Source organism: Etheostoma spectabile, unplaced genomic scaffold (assembly GCF_008692095.1).
Source record: "Etheostoma spectabile isolate EspeVRDwgs_2016 unplaced genomic scaffold, UIUC_Espe_1.0 scaffold00570065, whole genome shotgun sequence".
NCBI classification, from domain to species: domain Eukaryota; kingdom Metazoa; phylum Chordata; class Actinopteri; order Perciformes; family Percidae; genus Etheostoma; species Etheostoma spectabile.
Window position 1 is genome coordinate 106422 of NW_022605509.1, and position 9333 is coordinate 115754.

The window sequence follows — 9333 nt, forward strand, 5'->3', positions numbered from 1 at the left end:
TTAAAAAAAGAAAGTTATATTGAGTATGAAAACTCTTGTTCATTACATTTTACTTCATAATTGCGACCCATGTGTTGTATTCATTGTTGCAAAACGTTCTGTAGTTTGTTTGTTAGCATGACAACACCATTGATCTGAAGCTCGATGCTGTCATGTAAATAGTTTTAAAATCAGCAATAACAATTTTTGATCAACTCATCAATTGCATGCTTAAAATATCATACTGGTTAAAGCCCCGCACATTTCAAGAGAACCCGACCCACTTCCGGGTTAAATATGACCACTTCCGGTTTAGGCCCCGCCCAGTCCGAGTACAGATCCGGATACAGATAATTCATGTGGTAAACAGATACAGATACAGATACAGATAATGCTGTACTCGCTCATCCCTAGTTGTTCCTTTTTCCCTGGTGCACTCAAATCCTTTCTCATTGGTCCGTTGTTGTCATGACAGCAGGTTGAGTGCATCGTTGCTGACCAATGAGATCCTGTCTTCTGCACCTTTGGGGGTCGCTTTTGGTTGCGGAGCAAATGGTTTTGTCGTGTAAATGTGAAACTCTGACATCAACATAGTCCAATCAACACTGTATTGTTTTAGCCTAGACTAAAACCCCAGGGGACAGGAAACAGGGGACCACCTTTTGTTGCATAGCAGGAAGCCCCTTTCCATATGTTAAATGCTAGACTTGACCTGATCAACTCTTTACAGTCAGAAGGTGGGGGGAAAATGGGGACAGATGTATGCATAATTTTCTAACCTGGTTCCTTCAGACATTTTAACTTTTTAAAACTCAACAATATTACACGAGGATATTGTTACTTTGTTAGATGTAGATCATCAAAGACCTTGGTACTCTCAACCAGCAGCAAGGAAAAGCAAGTTGGCAAGTTCAGGTGTGTCACCATTGGGATGTACCTGTGTGTGAGAGCGAGAAACAGAAACAATTCATTTTAAGTGACTATATAAAGAATCCAGACTATTTTAAGTGACCAAAGAAAAAAATAAAGTTAAATATTGTAGTCCTGTGGTAATTACTCATTATAATTAGCCCATGTGTTTGTTTCCCCCCTACCATAACTAAGATGAGTTGTATTACTGTATTATAGTGTTCAAGTTTTATTTGCAAGCCGCAAAAGAGATTCAGTCTCTCTGTGGAGCAGAGCAACTTACCTGTGGGCCGGCCCTCAAGGACAGAGAGCATGGCACTCTTCTATGTTTGGACTCCTGTAGTTCAATATTATGAAGCGCCTCAAATAATGCCTGGCAGTCTTTATCTGATGGTCTGATATCAGGAAAACCAGGACCTTGATCTTGTTGACTTGAACATGGCTTATGAGAGAAAGTGATGTTGCAGATCTCTTCATATGGTACCCCTCTGACAGAGTTCATACTTGTCTGAGCCCAAGCACCGGGCTTCTCGGTGCAAGCCTGCCTGTTTTTAATATCAGCAGCAGCCAACACAGAGTACAGAAGAGCTGCTGCATGAGAGCAGACGTCTCCTAGGCCTGCCTTACAGGTGCAATGAGCCATACGTACTGTCTTATCCTGGACTGTGATACAGGGATGTGTTGGGGTCACAGACAGGTTTTGTGAATGCTTCACCGTAATTTTTTTGTTGTTGTTGTTTAAAGTGTTTTTATTGAACATCTTGTCAAATATAAGATACATTTTACAATACAATACATTTTCTTTTTATGTTAACCAACCCACCCAGGAACAATCCGCACCTGTTGCACCAATACAAATATTAATTTGAGAAAAACAAAAAGCAATCATTAACATGTTTTAGAAAGGGTAGCACATACCGTATATTACTCCTCTGAGTTCGAGAGTAAAGATGGATCCACCTTCCTAATTTGGTCCAGAACCGGTTGCCAGATATCAAAAAAATTGTAGGCACAGCCTGTTGTAGCATAGCTTATTTTTTCCATGGTCAGATTGTATAGAAGATCAGTGAGCCAAATTTTGAAAGTTGGAGGGGATTTGTCTTTCCATTTAAGCTGTATCTGCCGCCGGGCCAAAAGAGTAGTGAATGCTATGAGGCTTTTGTTGTTTTGATTTAAGTGTAAATGCTGCGGCACAATGCCAAAAACAGAGATCGTGGCCTCAGGCTCTATGATTGTCCCCAAGGTATCAGAGATAAATTTGAATATAGAATACCAAAAATCTTAGTTTTGGACAAAGCCAAAACATGTGAGACAGAGTGCCTGGCTCAACTTCACATATATCACAGTGAGGGTCTATGTCTGATCTAAATTTTGCCAGCTTAACTTTAGACCAATGCAGTCTATGAACAACCTAAATTGAATCACTCGATGCGTCTGACATATTAAAGATGAGTGAATATTTTTCAATATAGATTCCCATATATCCTCAGAGATTCCTGTAGTCAGTTCCTCTTCCCACAATCTTTTCACATGAGCCAGAGGTCCCATATTATGAGTATTAATTGCACCATAGATTTTACCAATGGCCCCCTTGGAGTATGGATTCACTTTTAGGACAGTCTCAAGAAGTGACTCAGGTGGTAATGAGGGGAAGTGACTAACAGATGATGCGACAAAATTGCGAAGTTGGAGATATTTGAAGAAATGAGTGTTGGGAACTAGGAATTTGGTTTTCACTTGTTGAAAAGTTGTAAAAGTGCCTTCAATATATATATCCTTTAGTACCCTAAGGCCTTTTACAAACCAGGCACCAAAAGAATCATCTATAATAGAAGGAGTAAACATGTGATTCCTTACTATGAGAATATAAACTGAAATATCATTAAGTGAAAAATGTCTTCTAAACTGTCCCCATATTTTTAAGGAGTGCTTAACCAATGGATTCTGAGAATATTTATATATTGGATGAGGTGATGGCAATGCTGAGCAAAACAATGCATGCAAAGAGGCAGGGCAGGATGGCATGACAGATTCTCAAGGGACAACCATTTAGGACCGTCAGCATGCGGATTAAGCCAATACAACATACAGTGGTGTGAAAAAGTGTTTGCCCCCTTCCTCATTTCCTGTTCCTTTGCATGTTTGTCACACTTAAGTGTTTCGGAACATCAAACCAATTTAAAAAGTCAAGGACAACACAAGTAAACACAAAATGCAATTTGTAAATGAAGGTGTTTATTATAAAAGGTGAAAACAAATCCAAACCATCATGGCCCTGTGTGAAAAAGTGATTGCCCCCCTTGTTAAAACATACTATAACTGTGGTTGTCCACACCTGAGTTCAATTTCTCTAGCCACACCCAGGCCTGATTATTGCCACACCTGTTCACAATCAAGGCATCACTTAAATAGGAGCTGCTTGACACAGTAAGGTCCACCAGAAGATCCTTAAAAGCTACACATCATGCCGAGACCCAAAGAAATTCAGGAACAATTGAGAAAGAAAGTAATTGAGATCTATCAGTCTGGAAAGGGTTATAAAGCCATTTCCAAAACTTTGGGAATCCAACGAACCACAGTGAAAGCCATTATCCAAAAATGGCGAAGACATGGAACAGTGGTGAACCTTCCCAGGAGTGGCCGGCCGCCCAAAATTACCCCAAGAGCGCAGCGACGACTCATCCAAGAGGTCACAAAAGACCCCACAACAACGTCCAAAGAACTGCAGGCCTCACTTGCCTCAGTTAAGGTCAGCGTTCATGCCTCCACCATCAGGAAAAGACTGGGCAAAAATGGCCTGCATGGCAGAGTTCCAAGGAGAAAACCACTGCTGAGCAAAAAGAACATCAAAGCTCGTCTCAATTTCTCCACAACACATCTTGATGATCCCCAAGACTTTTGGGACAACATTCTGTGGACCGATGAGACAAAAGTGGAACTCTTTGGAAGGTGTGTGTCCAAGTATATCTGGCGTAGAAGGAACACTGCATTTCATAAAAAGAACATTATACCAACAGTAAAATATGGTGGTGGTAGTGTGATGGTCTGGGGCTGTTTTCCTACTTCAGGACCTTGAAGACTTGCCGTGATAAAAGGAACTATGAATTCTGCTGTCTACCAAGAGATCCTGAAGGAGAATGTCCAACCATCTGTTCGTGTACTCAAGCTGAAACGAACTTGGGTTCTGCAGCAGGACAATGATCCTAAACACACCAGCAAGTCCACCACCGAATGGCTGAAGAAAAACAAAATGAAGACTTTGGAGTTGCCTAGCCAAAGTCCTGACTTGAATCCTATTGAGATGTTGTGGTATGACCTTAAAAAGGCCATTCATGCTCGAAAACCCTCTAATGTAACTGAATTAGGACAATTCTGCAAAGATGAGTGGGCCAAAATTCCTCCAGGACGCTGTAAAAGCCTCATTGCACGTTATCGCAAACGCTTGGTTGCAGTTGTTGCTGCTAAGGGTGGCCCAACCAGTTATTAGGTTTAGGGGGCAATCACTTTTTCACACAGGGCCCTGATGGTTTGGATTTTTTTTCACCTTTAATAATAAACACCTTCATTTACAAATTGCATTTTGTGTTTACTTGTGTTGTCCTTGACTATTGTTTAAATTGGTTTGATGTTCCAAAACACTTAAGTGTGACAAACATGCAAAGGAACAGGAAATGAGGAAGGGGGCAAACACTTTTTCACACCACTGTAGAACGAGCATTGGCTGCCCAATAGTAGTACTGAAAATTGGGTAATGATAGGCCTCCGTGTTCTCGGTGTCGCCATAGAATACTTTTGCGGATGCGTGCATTTTTCCCATTCCATATAAAAGCTGATATCAGCCTGTCTGTCAGAAGGAAAAACGATTTAATTAAAAATATTGGAATACACTGGAAGAGATATAAAAATCTACGTAGGACGTTCATTTTGACGGTATTTATCCAATCTCCTAATGATAGCGGTAGTGTACCCCAGCGTTCAAAATCCTGTTTTATAGTCTATCAATGGAACAAAATTTGTTTTATATAAGTTTTTATAATTACTAGTGACCCATATGCCTAAATACTTAAATTTATCTTTAGTCAATTTAAATGGCGAGGAGTTTAATGTGATAAGCCTGGCAGCAGTGTTAATCGGCATAAGTTCACTTTTTTGCATGTTTATTTTATATATCCTTCCAAAACTGCCAAGTAATGACAGCAATCGAGGAAGGGTCTCAAGTGGTTCAGACACATGCAAGAGGGTATCATCCGCATAAAGGGACACTTTGTGTTCGGATTCATCCCTCAGTATGCCTTTGATAGTACTATCGGACCGTATTGCCACTGCCAGGGGTTCAATCATCAGCGCAAACAATAAGGGGGAAAGTGGGCAGCCTTGTCTAGTCCCACGGCCCAATTGGAAAAAAAAAGATATGTTATTGTTTGTCCAAATTGCTGCTACAGGAGAAGAATATAAAACATTAATCCATGAAATGAATTTTGCAGCAAAAGCAAATTTTTCCAAGGTATAAAAGAGGTAGTCCCACTCCACCCGGTCAAATGCCTTTTCAGCATCAAGTGACAAAAGCACCTCAGGTATATCGGATGGAGTGGGATGGTGGAGGATATTTAAAAGTCTGCGTATATTATAAAATGAATGGCAATTTTTGATAAAGCCAGTCTGATCATCAGACACTATTGAAGGTATAACAATTTCCATTCGGCGTGCTAAAAGTTTGGCAAATATTTTACTATCCACGTTTAATAATGAGATAGGTCGATATAAGCTACACTCTAACTTACTCTTACCCTTTTTATGAATTAAAGAAATAACAGCTTGTCTCATGGTTTCTGGTAACAACCCAGAGATGGAAGACTCTTCATAAACAGCGAGTAAAATAGGGGAAAGTTCTGAGGAGAATTTTTTGAAAAATTCGCTCGGAAAGCCATCAGGCCCCGGCGATTTCCCACTTTGCATGGTGGCAATTGCTTTTAATACCTCGGTCTTCGAAAATGGTCTTTCCAAATCTGAGGCAAATTGTTCACCAATGGTGGGCAGAGTAAATTTGCTAAAAAAAATGAGTCAAATAACACCTCGTTTCTATTGGATTCAGATGTGTATAATTGCGAGTAGTATTCCGCAAACCTGTAGTTAATCCCTAGCGGATCAGTTAATTTTTTGTTGTGTTCATCAATAATTTCAAGGATTGACTGATCGAGACTTTGTTGCCGTAGTTGATGAGCTAGGATTTTTCCTATTTTTTCGCTCTGTTCATAGGACTTGTGTCTGGATTTATTCAAGAGGTTCTCAACGAGTTTCGTGGATAACAGATTGAATTCCGTCTGGAGAGCCAATCTTTCCTTAAATAAATCAGCTGACGGCGAATGTGAGAGAACCCCATCAATTTGCAAGATATCGCTTTCTATCTTTTTAAGCCTGATCTGTTGTTTTTTCTTTACACAGGCACTATACGATATGATTTGGCCTCTGAGATAGGCTTTCAACGTTTCCCAAATTAGACAGTAGGACACCCCTGGGGTCCAATTACACTCCAAAAACTCATGTATTTCCTTAGAGATAAATTTAACAAACTCAATATCTGAGAGGTGTAATGTGTTAAAGCGCCACGGACGATATCCACTGCTTGTAGTAGGCAAGTTTAAGGTAATTGACAGTGGTGCATGGTCCGATATCACTATTGCCTGGTATTCACATTTGTTGACTAATGAAAGTAAACTATTATCCACGAAAAAATAATCGATAAGGGAATATGTTTGTGAACTGGTGAGTAAAAGGAGTAGCATCTACGCCCAGGATTCTGAAAGCGCCAAACATCAGTCATTCCGTAGGTTTTTAGAAGCTGATTAAGCACTACTGTTGAGTGAGTCTGTTGCATGGTCTTGGGTGAACTACGATCCAATGAGGGCGACAGTACACAATTAATATCTCCTCCAAGTATGAGACGATGTGAATCTATATCAGGTATTTGAGAGAAGAAGCTAGTAAAGAATGCACTGTCATCCCAGTTAGGTGCGTACAAATTCGCCAGAATTACTGGGGTACCATTCAATCTACCTACTAATATTATATAAAGGCGAGCAGGATCAGCATCTACTTTTGACACAACGAACGGGATGGATTTTTTGATCAAAATAGCCGTCCCTCTAGACTTAGAATGGAAAAAGGAATGAAAAAATTGTCCCACCCATCCTACTCTCAGTCTAAAATTATCAAATGTGGTCAAATCGGTTTCTTGCAGAAAGGTAATATCTGCATTCAACTCCTTAAGGTGTGAAAGTACTTTTTGGCGTTTCACAGGGTGATTTAGAGATTTAACATTCCAGCTGACAAAGTTTATCTGGCAAGTATGTGATACATCAGTGCGAGCGCTCATTTATATTAGTGTGTATAAGTATTTATAAATGATAGTGTGGATCCAGAATAAGTAATACTTGTGCAACATACAGAGAAAAAAAAAATAGGAGCAATCAGTTTGGTGCAACAGTAACCTCCCCAGTCACCAACTAGAACATGGTGAAAAAATATCCCCTCGCAAACAGCAAATCCACACTTAAAGTGCTTTTAAGGAACTCTAGCTCTGCAGTTTGCTCTGCACCAGCATGTTAACAAAGTACTTAATATAACCCCAATATTTCAAATCGGATAGGGAAATAAAGGAAAAGTGGTGCTTTTTATCTTCTAACAATCCTCAAGACCAAAAGATAGTCTGCTTACAGTAGAGAGAGAAAATTGAAAAAGCGAATCTAAGCCACCTCACGCAGAATGTTTCCCTTAACATACGCCATAGCATTAACATGGCTTCCATCGCGTCTTGAATCTGCTTATCCGTCCCGTTGTACGAGATCCGAAATCGGGCTGGGTGCAGGAGCCCATAGCGGACCCCCTCTCGTCCCCGCAGTAGTCCACGGACCTCGTTGGACGCCGACCTCGCGCGGGCCACGCTCAGTGGGTAATCAGGAAAGATGAGTATAGTTGAGCCGTTGTATTGTAGCGGGCCAGATTCTCGTTTAAGGCGGAGGATTTCGACACAGTCTTGATAGTATTGTAGTTTTGCTATAATCGCTCTGTTTTCCACCCACCCGCTTCCCCTGCAGACTGCGGTGAGATCTGTCAATCAGGACGTCTTTATCCATTTTAAGGACTTCTTTAAGCAGCTTTGAGACCGAAGCAGGGGTGCTGGAGCCATCTTCCTCAGCTACATTCACAATGCGAATATTTGACCTCCGCATACGTCCTTCCATATCCTAACATTTCTCTTGTAGGTTTTTGACACTTTCCTCCAGTTTGCGCACAGTGCCTTGTAGCTCCGTGATATCATCCGAACATCCTGATAGTCCTTTTTCCACATCCGACACCGTTGTTCCAATCACGTCCAGGTCTGACCGAAAAGCTGATGTGTTGTTAGCTATCTCCTGCCTAACCACTTGTAGCTCCGACCTAACTCCATCAAACTCTTCAGCCATGATAGACTTCAACTCGGTTTGGAAAAGCGTGGTTATATCCGTTTTTATAGAGGACAACAACTCTTTCTTCATCTCCGTCATCATATCAGTTTGTTGAGCTCGTTCGGCCATCTCAGGCGTCGTGTTAGCTTCGTTGCTAGCGGTAGGAGTGTCAGCGCTCGTCTTGCTAGCAGAGGCTTTGCTCACGTATTTGTATTTGCGCAGGTTGCTCGCCATTTACCTTTGTCAGGGAATAAATTGTCCCCAAAGATGCAGAACAGTTTTGGGTAGTCCCTTGGTATCACACAATCGACTAAAGCACCATTTAGAAAGGGTAAAATATAAATTTGTGCAGAGCCCTCTGAACCTGCGACCTACTCCATTGCCTGCTCACTAGCGCCCCCCGCTTCACCTTAAGTTTGAAACACAAATTGAGAATTATAAATTCAGCAATATAGCCAGAGTAACCCATGATGTTTAAGTTCAACATATACAGTCTAAAATTATCCAAGATTCCTAACTGTTTTCTACATTATGTTTTCGCTAACAAACATCAAGTCAGTTTTAAAAAATGAAATACCATTGGCAGTTGTTAATTATTATCCTAGCATTAACCTAGTTAGCTTTGCCACGTAGCTTGCACCACGTAGCAAATTAGTGGGGGAACACTTTCTGGTTTTGGCTAAATATTTCTAAAGCCATTCAAGTTTTACTGGTCATATTTTTATACAAGCAACATACATATCTCTGCTACAAATGTTCACTGGAAGTTTGTTTGTAGGACCTACCATTGTTGAACAATTCCACCAAGAGTGGCGATAGGTGAAACGTTACAACGTACCCCATAACAGATGGCATGTTAGTTGTAACACTTAGATAGATAGATAGATAGATAGATAGATATTGATCCCAAAAAAATGGGAAATTACAGTGTTACAGCAGCACACAAAATATACATACATACAATATACATGAAATAATAATATTATAATAACAAATATAA